This window comes from Peromyscus leucopus, chromosome 8a (genome assembly GCF_004664715.2).
Source record: "Peromyscus leucopus breed LL Stock chromosome 8a, UCI_PerLeu_2.1, whole genome shotgun sequence".
Lineage (NCBI taxonomy): Eukaryota > Metazoa > Chordata > Mammalia > Rodentia > Cricetidae > Peromyscus > Peromyscus leucopus.
This window is the reverse complement of record NC_051085.1, coordinates 8,947,675-8,966,128: the sequence shown is the minus strand read 5'-3', so window position 1 is coordinate 8,966,128 and position 18,454 is coordinate 8,947,675.

Genomic DNA, 18,454 nt, shown 5'->3' with positions numbered 1-18,454 from the left:
CAGGGGACTGGATAGATGACTCAGTCAGTAAGAGTACTTGTTGTTCTTCAAGAGGACCTGAGCTCAGTTCCCAGTACCCAAGCAGTGGCTCACAACCACCCATTCCAGGGGACCCAACACCTTCTGATGCATGTACAGACAGGTAGGCAAAACACTCAGATACAGGGGGAAAAAATCAAATAAATGTCTAAAAAATAAACTTAAAAATAAATAAATAAATTGAACATACCACGTACTGAAGTGCTGACTATGTGGTCATGAGATTCCAACTGTGCTATACAGAGGTGCAGTTTCCAGGTATGCTGAACAAAACAGGCTGCTTTGGTGCCATTTTAATAACCATTTTAAATCAAACAGCCAAATGTAACTTTGATCTACTTCAGTGACTAGAGAGAAATTTCTAAAACATAATCTTTCCGTGATGCGCTCTGCAAATCATTAAATCAGAATAGCACTATAATGGTGATTATTTGGTAGGAGTGCTCCTGAACGTCTGTGACGTAATAGAATTTACACAGAGAGACATGCACAAACACACTACCTAGAAGCCTTATAGTGAACAATTGATTAAAAACACATGCGTGGAGGCCATGCGTGGTGGCTTACACCTTTGATTCCAGTATTTCAGAAACAGAGGCAGACAGATCTCTAAGTTTGAAGCCAGCCTGGTCTACATAGTGAGTTCCAGGACAGCCAGCCAGAGCCATGTAGAGAAACCCTGCCTTAAAATTAATTGGTTGATTAATTAATTAAAACATGCATGGGGATGGGGCTGGGGCTACAGCTGAGTTGGCGAGCACCTGCCTAGCATATGTGAGGCCCTGTGTTCAGTCTCTAGAACAAACAGACAAGAAAAAAAAGAAGTACAAAAAAAAAAAACAAGTCCACAGAAGGGCTGGGTGTGCAGAGCATGGGCTTTGCTTGTGTGAAGCCCCGGGCTCAAGCGAAACAACAGCAACAACAACAACAACAACAAAAATGCACAGAGTTCTTGAATACTGATTTGCACAAAGGATAAAATGTGATATTTTGTACAAAAAAAAAATCCTTATTTCAGAAACAAGACTGAGTTAACTCTGGTTTCTCCTTCCTTGATCTCTTCCAAAGTCCCCTCAACCTGCCCATCTTCTAGTACTTCCTCAGCTTCCCAAAGTCCAAACTAATCGTTGAGACCCCTCCTTCATATACCTCTTGGCTGCCTCTCCCAAATACATTCCTGTCGATCCTAGCTCTAGAAGACCGATTTAATTAACCCCGTGCTCTCCATTCTAGAAGCTGGCTCCTGATGAATCTTTTTCTTGTGGACCATCATGCTCTCCTAAACAGTCATGCTGCCCACAAACTGGGGCTCCACCAACCCATCCTCCATCCTGTACCCCCTCAAACCCTCTTCTCCATCCTGAAGGCTTGCTCCTCACTTCAGGCCCTGTATAAACACCTCCAAGCCTTCCTGAAGACCCTGTTTCTAAAATAACCCCATGCTATGGTTTGGGGGAGACTGCCAAAGTTAATGTTATAAACATCATCCTCAGTTCAAGAATGCAGAGAGGTGGGACCTTCAAGAGGTGATTAGATCATGATGGCTCAGCCTTAACCAGAGGGCTCATGCCTATTGTGGGGGAGGATTCCTGATAACAGGATGACTCATGCCCTCCCCTCCCCATCTCTCAGGCAATGCAAGGATAACTTGTGCTGTCTTGCCCTTCTGCCCTCTGCCTTGTGATGAAAGGGCAAGAAGATTCACACTAGATGCTGGCTCCTCAGTCTTGGTCTTTCTGACTTCCAACTCTATAAATAAATTTCTGTTCTTTACAACTAAATATGCTTTTATAGCAGTATAAAATAATTAAGTTACTTCCTTTCCTCTTTTTCTGAATGATGCAACTTTTTTTTTCCAATGTGAGGGTTGAACCTAGAGCTTCACATATTCTAGGCAGGTATTAAGCTGTGTCCCCAGCCTTCTTAAAGACCCCTTTTCTATTTTGAAGCAGGGTCTTGGTAAGTGTCTTGGTCAGTGTTCTGGTGCTGTGAAGAGACACCATGATCACCACAACTCTTATAAAGGAAAGCATTTCACTGGGGCTTGCTTACAGTTTCAGAGGTTTAGTCCATTGTCATCATGGCAGTGAGCACAGAGCCATACAGGTGGACATGCTGCTGGAGAAGGAGATGAACGTTCTACCTCTAGATCTGCAGTCAGCAGAAAGAGAGACACTGGGCCTGGCCTGAAACCCCAGCACCCCCCTACCTCCCCTGACACACTTCCCCCAGCAAGGCCACACCCACTCCAACTAGGCCACACCTCCTAATTCCTCTCAAGTAGTGCCACTTCCTGGTGCCCAAGAATTAAAATCTATGAGACTATGAGGGCCATTTTCATTTCAAACCACAATTACTTTCCCAAAGTGACTTTGGACTTTGAATTCTTTTGCCTCCAATTCCCAAGAAGTTAAGATTACAGGTCTATACCATCAAACTGACTTAAATAGTGAAATCCTCATCTTGGAAGTGTAACTTTAAAATGGAATTCACCCCTCGCAAGACTTCATGGACCCTTTCTTCTAGGCTTCCATATTTTGTTTTATAGAAGCCTTCTGTTATTAGAATGGTATTCAGTCCCTTTAACAAGAACGGGAATTTTCAGTTCTTGAAAACTTTAAAAATGTAAACCCTCAACAATTATGTGATCAAACAAACTGAATGGAATTCAAGAATAACTTGAAGAACGTCAAAATTCAGCTGGAATGTAGATCAATGGTGATGTACATGTCTAGCATTGCCAGGCTCTGGATTCTTCCCCTAGTATTAAAAAAGAAATGAATACCAAACATGGTAGCACACGCCTTTAATCCCAGCACTTGGGAGACAAAGGCAGGTAGATCTCTGTGAGTTAAAGGTCACCCTGGTCTACTTAGCAAGTTCCAGGACAGCCAGGGCTCAAACAAAACAAGACAAAAAAGAGAGAAATGTATATATAAAGATAATACATCCAAATTTTTATAAAACTGCAGACAATCCACATTTTCAGATGGAATATTCTCAACAGTTTTCAACAACATGTGTGTTTTGTTTTGTTTTGTTTTGTTTTGTTTTGTTTTGTTTTGTTTTGTTTTGTTTTGAGACAGGGTCACACTTTGCAGTCCTCATCTGTAGAACAGGATGGTGTCAAACTCGCAGAGATCTGCCTATCTCTGCCTTCCAAGTACTGTAATTAAACGTGCTTACTACACAGAGCAGAAGTGTTTGTTTATAGGTACAAAAGTGACCCAGTCTGTTACAGCAGATAACATAAAGAGCACTCGGGGTAAACTGGTTTATTGCAGAGCCACTCAAGTGTCTTCATTTAACCTGTTGTTGTTGTTTTGAGACAGGGTTTCTCTGTATAGCCAGCCCAGCTGTCCTGGAATTTGCTCTGTAGACTAGGCTGACCTCAAACTCACAGAGATCCTCCTACCTCTGCCTCACTACTGCTGGCATTAAAGGCATGTACCACGATTGCCCAACCATTTTGTGTGTGTATCATTTAACCTTTTAGAAAATGATTATGTATTCATGAGAAATGCAGCAGCCATTTTATAAATAGCCTAGTAATGTACATATCCTATAAATGAGTGTAGTATCACTACAAAAGTTGACGCTTGATTCCAAATTAAAATTGCTGTATTCAAATTAATGAGATAAACATGAAGAAGCCTGATGGGTTGGGATTGTAGCTCAGTTAAGCCCTGGTTCAATCCTCAACACTGCACAAAGGGGGGATAATGGTGTGTGCCTATCATCCCAGCATTCAGGATGCAGAGTTGGAGGTCATCCTCAGGTACACTAGAAGTTCAAGGTCAGCCTGGGATACACGAGACACTATTGGGGGTGGGCCTGCAAAGATACAGGTGCTGTAACGGAACATAGTGGTGAACCCCTTAACCTCAGCAGCTGAAGGTGGAGGTAGGAGGCCCGTGGGCAGGAGACCAGCCTGGGCTACAGAACATCTCCAAAAGCAAAAGATGAGGGTGGAGAGGACAGCTGGAACCGCTTATTAAATAGCAACTCGGCTGCAGGCCATCTTCAAAGGTCCTCTTCTCAAATCTGTAATCAGTAAACACACCTATCTACCAATTGCTGCATAATATGAACCCTCGGGGGTACTATAAACCCATAAGACCACTATGTTTCCTCTCAGTCTTTTTTTTTTTTTTTTTTTTTGGTTTTTCAAGACAGGGTTTCTCTGTGTAGCCTTTGCACCTTTCCTGGAACTCACTTGGTAGCCCAGGCTGGCCTCGAACTCACAGAGATCCGCCTGGCTCTGCCTCCCGAGTGCTGGGATTAAAGGCGTGCGCCACCACCGCCCGGCCAAAAAGGGATTCTTGAGCCGGGCCGTGGTGGCGCACGCCTTTAATCCCAGCACTCGGGAGGCAGAGGCAGGGGATCTCTGTGAGTTCGAGGCCAGCCTGGGCTACCAAGTAAGCTCCAGGAAAGGCGCAAAACTACACAGAGAAACCCTGTCTCGGAAAAAAAAAAAAGGGGGGGGGGGATTCTTGAGGTAGCCCGTAGTACAGTAAGATTGATGTCTGTATAAATCCAAGCAGCTAAGACATACAGAGAGGCCATGAAGCACCATGTGAAAGCACAGGACATCTACAAAGCAAGGACAGAAGGCTTGGAAGAGACCAGACACACTACCAACACCTCCATCTTGACCTTTGAACCTCCAGATCTGTGAGAAAATGTTTCCATGATTTGAGCCACTCAATCTGTGATATTTTGTTACGGCAGGTCCAGCAAGTTAATACACATCTGTGATGACTAGTTTTCATTGTCAGCTTGACTGAGTTTAGAACCAAGCAGGAGAGAGGTCAGGGAGTGACCGTGACGCTGTCTGCAGAGTGGTTTGACTGAGGAGGGAAGATGGCCCCTGGCTGTGGGCAGCGCCATCTCATGGTCTGGTACCTCTCACTGAATAAACAGCTTTGAAGGGGAGAGCAACCTGAATGTACCTTTCTTCCGGGCCTGTCAAGTTAGGGGGAATATCCCACATTGCCACCAAGTGAATTCTGCCGTGCCGTCCACACCATGGCGGATCATACTCACTCACATTGTGAGCTAAAGGGAACCTCCGCTGCCCTTATCTCACTTCTGGTAAGTCAGCCACACGATTAGAAAGTCCCTGAGCCAGACAGTGGCGGCACACGCCTTAAGTCCCAGCACCCAGACAGAGGCAGGCAGATCTCTGTGGGCTAGCCTGGTTTACAGAGTGAGTTCCAGGACAGCCAAGGCTACACTGAGAAACCCTGTCTCAAAAAAGAAAGAAAGAAAGAAAGAAAGAAAGAAAGAAAGAAAGAAAGAAGGAAGGAAGGAAGGAAGGAAGGAAGGAAGGAAGAAGGAAGGAAGGAAGGAAGGAAAGAAAGGAAAGAAAGGAAAGAAAGAAAGAGAGAGAGAGAGAGGGAGGGAGGGAGGGAGGGAGGGAGGGAGGGAGGGAGGGAGGGAGGAAGGAAGGAAGGAAGGAAGGAAGGAAGGAAGGAAGGAAGGAAGGAAGGAAGGAAGGAAGAAACTACTGCAAGATGTTCACTAACAATAGTTTCTTAGGTTAGTAAATATTCTTCAAGAAGGTCATGTTAGGGCTGGGATGAGCTCAGCAACAGAGAGCTTGCCTAGCATGTGCAAGGCCTTGGATTTAATTCTCAGCGCATTAAAATTTGTTTCCTTTTTACTCAGAAGCTTCTGCTGTGGAGATGGACTACAATTTAATCACGTTTCTATTTGGGGAGCATAAGTACTCTGGATCTCCATTATTATGAATACTATTACAGCAGCTACCTTCCAAATGCTTTCATTTCTGGTAATGTTTTAGGACAATGTTCCAGATGTGAGACGGCTAATGAATGGAAAATGTATGAATATTTTGTGTGAATTTTGCTGCTTTGCTTGAGTCATTTTTTTAACCACACACTTGAATATTTTAGGAGCTGGAGCTCTGGCATCACACCGTAGGCCTACAAATGAGCTTTTAAAAAGAACTGCCTCTGCAAGTGTGTGTGTGTGTGTGTGTGTGTGTGTGTGTGTGTGTGTGTGTGTGTGTGTGTTGGGGGGTTGTATGACGATGTGTGGGGAGGGGGTGATGGTGTATGATGGGGGGGATGACATTTCTGTGAGCACTGGTGTCTGCATGCCTCTGTGTGGCCCCTGTGTGGAATCAGTCCTCACCATCCATTTGACTCTGAAGCAGCGCCTCTCTTGTTTCTGCCGCTCTGCTAGGTATTCCAAGCTGGCTGACCTGTGAGCTTCCAGGTACTTCTGAGTACTGGGGTCACAACAGCATCTGGCTTTTTAAGTGGGTGCCAGGGATCCAAACTCAGGTCATCAGGCTCGGCGGCAAGTGCCTTTCTTTACCCACTGAATTGCTTAGGGTAAAGGCACCCCACTCCCCAAATTATCTTGATGGTCATTCTCTACATTCTCCAACATAAAAAAAAAAAAACATTTTGTTTTGATGGTTTGATACACCATCTTGCTAAGTTCTCTGGGCTGTGGGATCTCTTGGCTCCTGCCTTTTGACTGCTGAGGTTACAGGCATGCTCCAAGCTGACTGGCCTTGGAGAAATTGGTGTGTTTCCTTGTTTATTTGTTTGTGGCTTTCAGTAGCCAGGCTGGCCTTGAACTCCCCACATAATACCAAACACTAACTTGAACTTCTGATCCTCCTGTCTCCACCCTTTGAGTACTGTATTATAGGTGTGAGACATCAGAGCCAGTTTATTTTGTGTTGAAGACCAACCAAACCTGGAATTGTGTTCATGCCAAGTACACCCTCCATCAAGCAGGCTACCTTACCCTCCCAGGAGTCCTTTAATGGATGCAAAGCGGACCAGACCTGATGCTTCCGTCTTCTTTGACAGTGATGGGACAGCCCTGGAGACCCCAGCAGCCTGCTCCAGGGCCTGCTTGGATCACTCGAACACAAAGGTGTGGGAGCCCACAAACTTGTGGTTTGACTCAAGGTCAGAGAGTCAGAGTTTGTTGCTCTCCACGGTGCATAACAGGGTGCAAAGGCCTGGTTACCAGTGTCTTATACTTCAAGGCCTAATCGCAAGATGCTTTGCCATGGGGCATAGTTACCAGGTGTTTTGAAGAGTCTACATTTGGTTGTATGTTGTGCTTTGATCTTGAAAGGGGGAGGTCTTTTGCCTCTCCCCTTGCTGGTGTATAAAAGGCCCATTAGAAATAAACTCGAGGCTGCTGGGTATTGACCCAGGGCCCTCCCGAAGCTATCCTGTGTTTCTTTTTCTTCCTCTACTTCTTCTTTTTTTTTTTTTTTAAAGATTTATTTATTTATTATGTATAGTGTTCTGTCTGCATGTATGCCTGCAGGTCAGAAGAGAGCACCAGATCTCATTATAGATGGTTGTGAGCCACCATGTGGGTACTAGGAATTGAACTCATGACCTCTGGAAGAGCAGCCACTGCTCTTAACCTCTGAGCCATCTCTCCAGCCCTTTTTTTAGTAGTAATTTTTTTTTTTTTTTTTTTTTTTTTTTTTTTTTTGGTTTTTTGAGACAGGGTTTCTCTGTGTAGCTTTGTGCCTTTCCTGGAACTTGCTTTGGAGACCAGGCTGGCCTCGAACTCACAGAGATCCGCCTGGCTCTGCCTCCTGAGTGCTGGGATTAAAGGTGTATGCCACCACTGCCTGGCCCTCTACTTCTTTATTTCCTACCTAGCGTCTCCCAACTCCTCACTCCCCGCTTCAAGGGAACCTTAGGTCAGGGCTGGACTCCAACACTGGGCTGGGCCCCAACATACCGGGGACATTCTGGTTCTTACACAGCAGTGGGACGTGCAGGATGATCTCCAAGGCTTCAGCATCTGCTGCCATCACAGTGAGCTCAGAGATGTCCCTAGTGAGGGTCTGGCCGCCTCCCTGGCTGTTCTCCGAGGCTGCTTGTGGTTACACCGTGACTGAACAAGATCCAACAGTTTCTTGCTGCGGTGGGATTGGTAAGGGGAATGGGCCTTTGGATTTACCTTAGCTTTGGTTACTGTACAAGGGTAGCTGATGTCAGAGAAGACGCTGAAATGCTACCCAGAAATAGGAGCAACAGAAACAGGAGCAAAACCCCTGAAGAAATTAAAGTTTCCAACTTATTCTCATAGGTCCCTGTGGTGATATTTTATTTGTGCACCCCAATAAAGCTTATCTGAGGATCAGGGGAAAAAGCCAGCCACTATATTAAACATAGAGGTCAGGCAGTGGTGGCACACGCCTTAACCCTAGCATTCGGAAGGCAGAGATTCATCTGGATCTCTGTGAGTTCAGGGCCACACTGGGAACAGAGCCAGGCGTGGTGGCACATGCCTTTAATTCCCAGCACTAGTTAACCATAGAGGTATGGAGGTCTGTACAGACAGACAGGAAGTGATAGAGCTGGGTGGAAATAGGAAGTGATGTAGCTGGGCAGAGAGAGGAAGTAAGAGGGCAGGGACAGAGAGGCATATAGGCGTGGGTATACAGGAAGTGGGTCTCTTTGGAGACTGAGGGTTGGTAAGGTGAGGTTGGCTGTGGCTTGTCCTATTCCTCTCATCTCTCGGTTTTCACCCCAATATCTGGATCCAGGTTTTTTGTTTTTATTAATAAGACCGTTTAGCAGGTCGTCTTACAGATCCCATCATATCTCGCTAGGATTATCGTCAGGTGTTCTGGGCTCATGTCATTTTTCATTCTCTGAGCTGTTGTCTGTTTTGGGAAACGAGATTCTTCCCTTTAAGAACTTCTAACTGGTTATTGTCAGTAAGCAACAAGACAATGATGGTTTATGTGGTTATATGATCCCACCATGATACCATATTATGGTTTGATACATCTGAAAAAAATTAAAATACAGTGCTTTGATTATAATTAAGCGATTTTTAAAAACTAACCTATCATTGACAGTAAAGTCTGTTTTTAAAAAACTAAGATAAGCCGGGCGTGGTGGCACACGCCTTTAATCCCAGCACTCGGGAGGCAGAGGCAGGCGGATCTTTGTGAGTTCGAGGCCTGGGCTACCAAGTGAGCTCCAGGAAAGGCGCAAAGCTACACAGAGAAACCCTGTCTCGAAAAAACCAAAAAAAAAAAAAAAACTAAGATAATTAACACAAGCCTTTAAAGGCTCTTTTTAAAAAATCACCTTTATAGTTTAGATTAGACCCAAAATATCCTATAACTTAATAGATAAATTTTTAGCTATGAGCACACATTTACCCACTTTATTTTTCTTTATGTTTGGTTGGGGGGTTGGCAGTGTGTGTGAGGGGGCCTGAAGTTAGAGGGGTTGGCAATGAGTGGGGGGGGCCTGAAGTTAATGTCAGCTGACTTCAGTGGCTCTCCACTTTAGTTACTGAACCCAGAAATTGCCAGTTCCAGTGGGTCTTGCTAATCAGCTTGCCCTGGGATCCCTGTCTCTTCCTGAGGTTCCATGTGACTGCCATGCCTCCTGCTTTTACAGGCATTCTAGGGACCCAAACCAGTACTCACATCTGCCCTGCGGGTGTCTTATCCATTGACTCATCCCCACCCCCACCCCCAGACCAGCTTTACATTTCTAATTGAAATGACACCAACATTTCCTTTGTTCTAAACCAACAACTTCCGCCAGTGACTTACGTCTGTAGATACTTTGATTTTTATCTAAATGTCTGCAAGAACAAAATGCTGTAAATCAGGTCTTCTGCAGTTGGCTGTTCCCCCCAGGCTTCCCAGAGAACTGAACAGAGATCGCCCCAGGCTCCTTCCCTGAACACAGCACAGGCTGCTCTCCCAGTCCATCTCCTCTCTGGGGAGCATGACATGGGCCAGGAGTCTGGTCTTCAGCTCTTCGTGTACCAGAATCTAATGATTTCCCTGAACCAGGGCCATTTGGCCTCAAGGGAGTAATTCATTCTGAGCAAATGCACATGAAACTAATTGAGAATTTGCATTACAATCTTTGAGCATAATTTCATGGACTGTCAAGCCAACTTGAATACTACTCCAGTGGCTTACTCAGGGCCTTCCCTTCCCAGAGGGAAATAGCTGTGTGTCTATCAAAAGGCTCATAGGGGACCCTTGACCAGGTTAAGAAGACTGGGAAAATCACGGAAAATGTCTCCACCCTATGACACCATGATACTTTCCACCCCAGACCTGTTCTATCTACAGAAGACACAAACTCTGGTGACAGTGGTGTCACAAAGTGAGCTCTGAGGCAAGCCTAGTCACATGCAGGTCTGTAAACCCTGCACCTGCGGCTGGAATGGGAGGGTTCTAAGTGCCAGTCAACCTGAGCTATAAAGCAAGACCTTGGCTCAGAAGAAGAAAGACAGAAGGGAGGAATAAAAGAAAGAAGGAGGGAGTGGGGATGGGGGGAGTCAGCTTCTGCCAGTGCCCATTTTCACATTTGTGTGACTATGACGGAGTCACCTGCTCTCGAGTGCTCAGGGCCCCATGGCCGTTCTCCAGTGTCTGGTTTTCTCTGTGGAGTTTTAGAGTTTGAGTCTACCATGTCACGCACACTAAGCAATCTCTCTTCCACTGAGCCTCGTCCATAGCCCCCTCTTCTTTTTTTTTTTTTTTTAACTGTTTTACTTTGAGAAGGGGTCTCATTACATTATCCAGGCTGGCCTTGAACTCACTCTGTAGTCTAGGCAGACTTTGAAATTGAGGTCCTCCTCTGCCTCCCAAGCAGTTAGGATGACAGGCATACACCATGAGGCCCAGCCACTCCATATCTTTACTCTTCTCCTTGGCCTAGATGAGAGTTGAAGTCTATGTTTTTCAAATGTCAGCATTCCAGGAACACTGGCACTATCTTATATACAGAATTATGTAGAGACCATCATTACCTGGCCCTGCCATTTAAAGGAGCCAGGAAAACAGACATGGATGTTGTGGCATATTATTTTAAGATGTGTTGCATTTGTTTATGCTGTGGAACATTTGCTTTAATGATGCAAAGATGTGATGCACTCTTTTATGTTGCATTTGGTTAACTATGTGAAGCTGTGTTACTGTGCCTGTTTAAAACACCTGATTGGTCTAATAAGGAGCTAAATGGCCAATAGTAAGGCAGGAGAAAGGATGGGTGGGGCTGGCAGGCAGAGAGAATAAATAGAGGGGAAAAAGCAAGAGAGGATCTAGGAGAAAGAGGAGGAAAGGAGGACTCCAGGGGCCAGCCACCCAGCTACACAGCAAGCCATGGAGAAAGAAGTAGAGAAAGGTATACAGAAACAGAGAAAGGTAAAAGGCCAGAAGCAAAAGAGAGATGGAATAATTTAAGAAAAGCTGGTTAGAAACAAGCCAAGCTAAGGCAGGGCATTCATAAGTAATAAGATTTCTTGTGTGTGTTTGTTTGAGAGCTGGGTGGCAGCCCCCCATGGAGTAAAAACAACCAACTACATATGGAAACAGCCACGGGCAGCTAATTAAGATTGAAATAATTGAAAGCAAATACATTTGAAATTCAGTTGTTCATTCTCTTAACCCTGATTCAATGTCTGATAAGCACATGTGGGCAGTAGCTGCTATTCTGGGCAGTTATGATGTAGATACTGGCACCACCACAGAAGTTCTACTGGACAGCACTGACCTCGGGAGCAAGGCCATACATAGTACCTCTTCCTGCCCCGGGCTAATCAGTCAGTTCTGCATGTCAATTTTTAAATGTGGCATAAACAAGCAAAATAACTCAGAAAAGGGTAATCACAAGGCTAAAGACAAAATTCACAGAGTAGTAGAGAACTGGGGGCTATTTAGCTGCTAAAGAGGAAAACTCTGGGGTGAAGATTGTGTTTTCAAATACCAAAGGACTGTCATAGGCATTAGTGTGGTGCCCAGGTCACAAGAACCCCAAGCAAGACCACCACAGAGCCAGTATCCGATGCAGGCACACAGAGGTTTTTAATAACAAAACAAGCAAGCTTGGTCCGCCATCCAACATCCAACATCCACAAAGACACAGCAGGTGCAGGAGGACGGCCCCGAGCACTCACTTGAAGGGAAAGGTTTACATGCGGCTTGGGATTGGATGAGGGGGCTAGGGTGAAGTTACTGGCTGAACTATAAGCATGAGGTTACTGATGGCTAACAGCATTCAGGGTATCTACAGAGACATAAGTTTTTACTCCCTATGTCCTGCTTTTGTTGAACCCAGGATCTATACATTCAGATTTATTTGTTCCAGTCCTACTCTCCCCTAAGTTCAACTTCTGGTCAGTTGAGCCCATTACTGCCCATATCTTGTTTTGCCAAGTCCAGGATACATAGATTTATTGTCCCAGCCTTATAAGTTCAACTTCTGGTCACTTCTAAAACTGCTGGTCAGCAATAACTATGGAGGAGGAGAGAGGGAAGGGTCTCTCAAGATGGCTACAGATTTTTCCCTTTTATAAGGAATCAGTATTGTCTCATGTAATTTAAGGATAGAATTAAACTCATGTCCCAGAGGAACAAAGGTTACTAGCTCAGCAAAGAAGTGTGTGTGTGTGTGTGTGTGTGTGTGTGTGTGTGTGTGTGTGTGTTCGCACATGTGTGTACATATGCACACATGGGAGCATGTGGGAGTCAGAAGACAACCACAAGTATCGTTTCTTGGATGCTGTCCACTTTTTTTTTTTTTTTAAGATGGGGTCTATTACTGGTCCAGAACTTTCCTACTGGACTAGGCTGGCTGGCTGCAAATCCCAAGGATGTTCCTGTCTCTACCACCCCTATGCTGGGACTATAAGCACTTGCCACTTAGCTGGCTTAGGACCCCAGCTGGGCTCCCAGCACCCACCCATGGCAGCTCAGTTCCAGGAGACCCAATGTAAGCATGTGGTACACACAATCATGTAGGAAAGGCACCCATGCACATACGACAGCAATAGAAAGTAAAGTTTTATATATAAAAAAAGAAAGCAGTGGTATTGGCATAAAAAAAACTGACATGTGGACCAATGGAATCAATTTGAAGATCCTGACATTAACCCACACACCTATGGACACCTGATTTTTGACAAAGAAACCAAAACTGCACAATGGAAAGAAGAAATCTTCAACAGATGGTGCTGGCATAAATGGATGTCAACATGCAGAAGATTGCAAATGGATCCATATCTGTAGCCATACACAAAACTCAAGTCCAAGTTGATCAAAGACTTCAACATAAATCCAGTTACAATGAACCTGATAAAAGAGAATTTAGGTAGTAGTCTTGAACTCATTAGCACAGGAGACTACTTCCTAAATATAACACCATTATCACAAACACTGAGAGAAACAATTAATAAATGGGACCTCCTGGAACTGAGAAGCTTCTGTAAGACAGAGGACACAGTAAATAAGACAAAACAACAACCTAAAGAATGGGAAAAGATTTTCACCAACCCCACTACTGACAGAGGACTGATTGCCAAAATATATATTAAGCTAAACAGAATTCTCAACCGAAGAATCTCAAATGGTCTAAAGACATTTAAGGAATTGCTCAACTTCCTTAGTCATGAGGGAAATGAAAATCAAAACGACTCTGAGATATCTTATTAAACCTGTCAGAATTCCTAAGATCAAAAACCCTTATAGCAGATTATGTTGGATAGGATGTGGAGCAAGGGGAACACTCCTCCAATGTTAATGGGAGTGTAAACTTGTACAGCTACTTTGGAAATCAGTATGGCGGTTTCTCAGAAAATTGGGAATCAGTAAAAAAAAAAAAAAAAAAAAAAAAAAAAAATGCCCTACAGACCTGCAAACAGGCAATCTGATGGAGGCATTTTCTCAGTTGAGGTCCCTCTTTCCAGATAATTCTAGCTGGCATCAAGTTGACAAGAAAACAACCAGGACAACAGATCCCTTGTCAACTTGACATACCAATACATAATTATTAAACTATAACCTTCCCTTTCTTGTTTATCGCCAATATCTCATAATACCAATATTATAGTATAGAATATAGATAACTTTTTTAATCCCACAGTCATTAAAACACTTTAAAGTATACAACATCTCTTTACAAGTCCAATGTCTCTCAGCTGTTTCCTCCTATAAAATTAAAAATAATTTAAATGCTTTATCACTCCAAGAGGAAAGAACTAGGGCACAGTCACAATCAAATTAAAGCAAAATCAAAAAAAAAAAAAAAAAAAGAAAGCAGAAAGAAAGACAAAAAGAACTACTATGCATTAAGTAGATACAGGAATATTACTAGCTAAAAATTAACTTTAAAAATACTTATAAAGACTGAAACCAAAAAATAGGAAACTGTAGCTCTCTAAGCAAGTACAGCATACAAACATATAAACCATAAGGTCTGGGGAGATGGCTCAGTTAGTAAAGTGTTTGCCACACAAGCATGGGGACCTGAGTTCAGATCCCAGCACCCAGGAGGGGGAAAAAAACCAGCACAGCAGCTCAACCATAATCCCGATGTCAGGGAGGCAGAGACAGGACAGTCCAAGAACTTGTTGGCCAGGCAGTCTGGCAGCATCATCAAGATCCAGGCTCACCTGGAGAGAAGCCGAACACACTGGAAGTCAACTTCTGGCCCCACATACACACTCACCCATATATGTGTGTACATACACTCACACAGTGCACACACAAACAAATAGGTAAGTGAAATAGCATGCACCTTAAGATTATTTCTCTCCACATTCATCCATTCCTGGTGGGAGTGCAAACTTGTACAGCCACTTGGAAATCACTGTGGCTATTCTTCAGGAAGATGGGGATTGATCTACCTCAAGACCCAGCTATACCACTCTTGGGCATGTACCCAAAGGATGCTTCATCCTACCACAGGGACACTTGCTCAACCATACTCATTACTGCTCTATGATAATATCCAGAAAACAGAAACAACCTAGATGTCCCTCAACAGAAGACTGGATAAAGAAATATGGTACATTTACACAATGAAATATCACTCAGCCATTAAAAAAAAATGACACCATGAAGTTTTCAGGTAAATGGGTAGAACTAGAAAAAAGTCATCCTGAGTGAGGTATCCCAGACGCAGAAAGACAAATATGGTATGTATTCCCTTCTATGTGAATATTAGCTGTTACATCAATGAGAACCATGTTACAATCCATAGAACCACAGGGTAGGTATAGAGGAAGATGCTAGGGAGAACAGGTAGATATTGTTAGGAAAGGGAAATAGAACAAATAGTTGTGGATGGATTGTGGGGGCTGGAACAGGAAGATCAAGTCGGGGGAAGGAGGCAGAAGAAGAGGGGAGGGAATACTAGGGAGAACAGACATCTAAAATTAAGGGCCATTTGAGGGGTAGTGGAAACCTAATACATGATTAGAAGCTTCCTAAAATACATACATACATGAAGGTGATCTAAATGTAACCGCCACACAGTGGGGGGGAGAGAGCCCCAACTGGCCGTCTCTTCTCACCAAATCAAACTTCCAGTACCAGTAGTGGGTTACATCTAATAAAGTTGTTGGCCAAAGGGGTCTCGTGGGAATCCCTAAACAACCCACCAGGCCATTGTCAAGACAATAGGTTGCTCCCCACAAACTGACATCAAGGCCCCTTTGCTGAAGACAACACACACACAACTCATTGAACATGGAGAAGTTGAGCTGGTGCCTCCACAGAGCCTTCACACCCATGTCCTAGAGTCATTGGTACAGGAAGGTACTCTGCATGCTATCAAAGGAGAAACATGAACACCAAACCAATCACAAACCCTTTATCTACAATGGTGACCTGCCTCCAAGATATGCTAGGGCAATGGTGGCACAAAGCTCATGGGAGTCACCAACCAATTATCTGACGTGACTTACAGCCCACTCCACAAGACAGAACCCATACCTGACACTGCTTGGGTGACAGAACCAGAGACTAGAGAGTCCAGGGACCGAGGGTAAAACCAAATACTGTTGATGTAAAAAAAAAAAAACTGACAAAATCATTCCTAATGACCTTCTATTATATTCTTAGATCATTCCTTGCTCAGCCATCAGAGAGGCTTCCTCCTGTAGCAGATAGGAACAAACACAGAGACCCACAGCCAGACGATGTGCAGAGAATAAAGACATTGGAACTCAACCCTAAATTTGATGTCTTCATTGAATCCCTCCCCCAGGGCTTCAGGGAACCTTGTGGAAGAGGTGGCAGAAAGAGTGTAAGAGCCAGAGGAAATGGGGGACACCAAGGAAATGGGGTGCTGTAAATCAGCAGGATTGATGCACATATGGATTTACAGAGACCAAGGCAGCATGCACAGGTCTGCACAGGTCCTCTGCATACATATTATGTCTTCCAGGTTAGTGTTTTTATGGGATTCCTGAGTGTGAATGAGTGGGTCTCTGATTCTTGTGCCTTCTCTTGGGCTCTTTTCCTTCTGTTTGTCTTGTTCAACTCAGATATGACAGTTTTTGTTTTATCTTATTTACATTTTATTTTGTTATATTTTACTTTATTTTATTTTTGGTTTTTTGAGACAGGGTTTCTCTGTGTAGTTTTGGTGCCTTTCCTGAAACTCACTCTGTAGCTGGCCTTGAACTCACAGAGATCCGCCTGCTTCTGCCTCCTGAGTGCTGGGATTAAAGGCGTGCGCCACCACCGCCTGGCATTGTATTTTATTACTATCTCTTATTATTAGAACCCTGTTCTTTTCTACTGAGAGACTGAAAGGAGTGAATCCAGAGAGGAGAGGTGGGGAGGACCTGGGAGGAGTAGAGGGAGGGGCCACCATAATCAGGATATATTGTGTGAGAGAAGAATCTGTTTTCAATAAAAAGGGGAAACGTTTAAAAAAAAAAAAAAAAAAGACCTGTGAACTTGGCGCAGTGTAGAATCTCAGCTGAATGATCATCTTTATCAGGTTCGTCTGTGGACATGTCCCTGAGGGAAGGTCTTCACTGTTAATTAATGCAAGATGACCTGGCCCACTGTGGGTGGCACTATTCCTGGGTCCATGGTCTTGGGTTGTATAAGAAAATTAACTAAGCATGGAGTCTGTGAGCCAGCCAGAGAGCAAGCCAGCAAGCTGTGGTCCTTACTGGTTCCTGCCTCTAGGTTCCTCCCTTGAGTTCCTGCCCTGACCTCCCTCCGTGGTAAATTGTGACCTATAATTGTGAAATGAAATACACCCATTTTCACCCCCAAAAACAAACAAGCACACAAACAAAAAAGCAATGCTTAAGTTGCTCTCTATTCACAGTTCAGACATGTTGAAGGAAGAAAACTGGAAATCAAAGCCAGGAAATGCTAACTTTATTCACATCCCCACTGTTGGAATCCATCTACACGGCCAAGATATTTTTTCTTCTTATTCACTATTCTTTAAAAAAAAAAAAAAAAAAAAAAAAAAAAGAGCCTGCAGTGCATTCAGCTCATAGCTGGCTTACGAATGTCTCCCTGTGTTGATATTCTTCGGCACCATGCTTTGCAGTGATTAGCAATAATTCTACTAAACGCATGTGCAGAACTTATCTAACTGAGCCAGCGCCAGGCCTATAGAGTTCATTCCCATGTGATCTTGGTTATTACAGTTGGTGCCACAATGGATACAGACCCTTGCATTTGTAATCTTAGGCACTGAAGGTTCGTCCCTTAAAACAAATATCACAAAAACCTGTCACAGAAGATCCCCAAAGCCCTCGCCCTGGAAGGCATCTCACACCAAGTCCGTTTCACCCGAGACCGTCAGAGTTCAGGGGTTACAGGAACGCAGCCCACCAGCGCGGGGGTTGGGGGCTCGTACAAGGGGCACATCACAAAGGAAGTGACTTTATCACAGCAAACAGGGTCACAGGATGTGGCTTCATCCCCGTCTACACCACAGGCGAGAAAGGTGAAGGAGTCCAGCAAAGTACACGAGAAAGCCGCCAGCACCCGAATTCAGTTCGGGCTCATGCCACAGCCCAAATTACACCTGATTTGTCCCCATGCCTTGACAAAGACTGAAAATTGGTGTGACTCCAAGCACTCCATACAACATTCAAGGCCCTGAAACGTTCCCTTCATCCACCATCAAAGTATTTTTGGCAGGTGTGTGGGGAGAGGAAATTACCATGCCCCCCCCAAAAAATATTCATTTTCCCTTTGTTGATTTATTTGTTTGTTTGGGGGGAGGGACACACACATGTCACTGCACACAAAGGACAATGTACAGGAGTCAGTTTTCTCCTTCTACCATCTGGGTGTTGGAGACAGAACTCAGGTCCGCAGGCCTGTGGTATCTCAATGCTCTATCTCTTGCTTTTCTTTTTCTTTCTTTCTTTCCTTTTTTTCCCCCCTTTCCTTCTTGAGACAGTGTCTATATAGCACTGGCTGGCCTGGAATTCACTTTGTAGATCAGGCCAGCCTGAAACTCTTACAGATCCTCCTGCCTCTGCTGGGAGTAAAAACATGTGCCTCCTTCTCCAGATGCAGGAACTATCACTGCAGCCCATATTCCTTTGTTTTTACAGCTTCTGAATCAACGTCAGCTTCCACTTCTCTATAGGT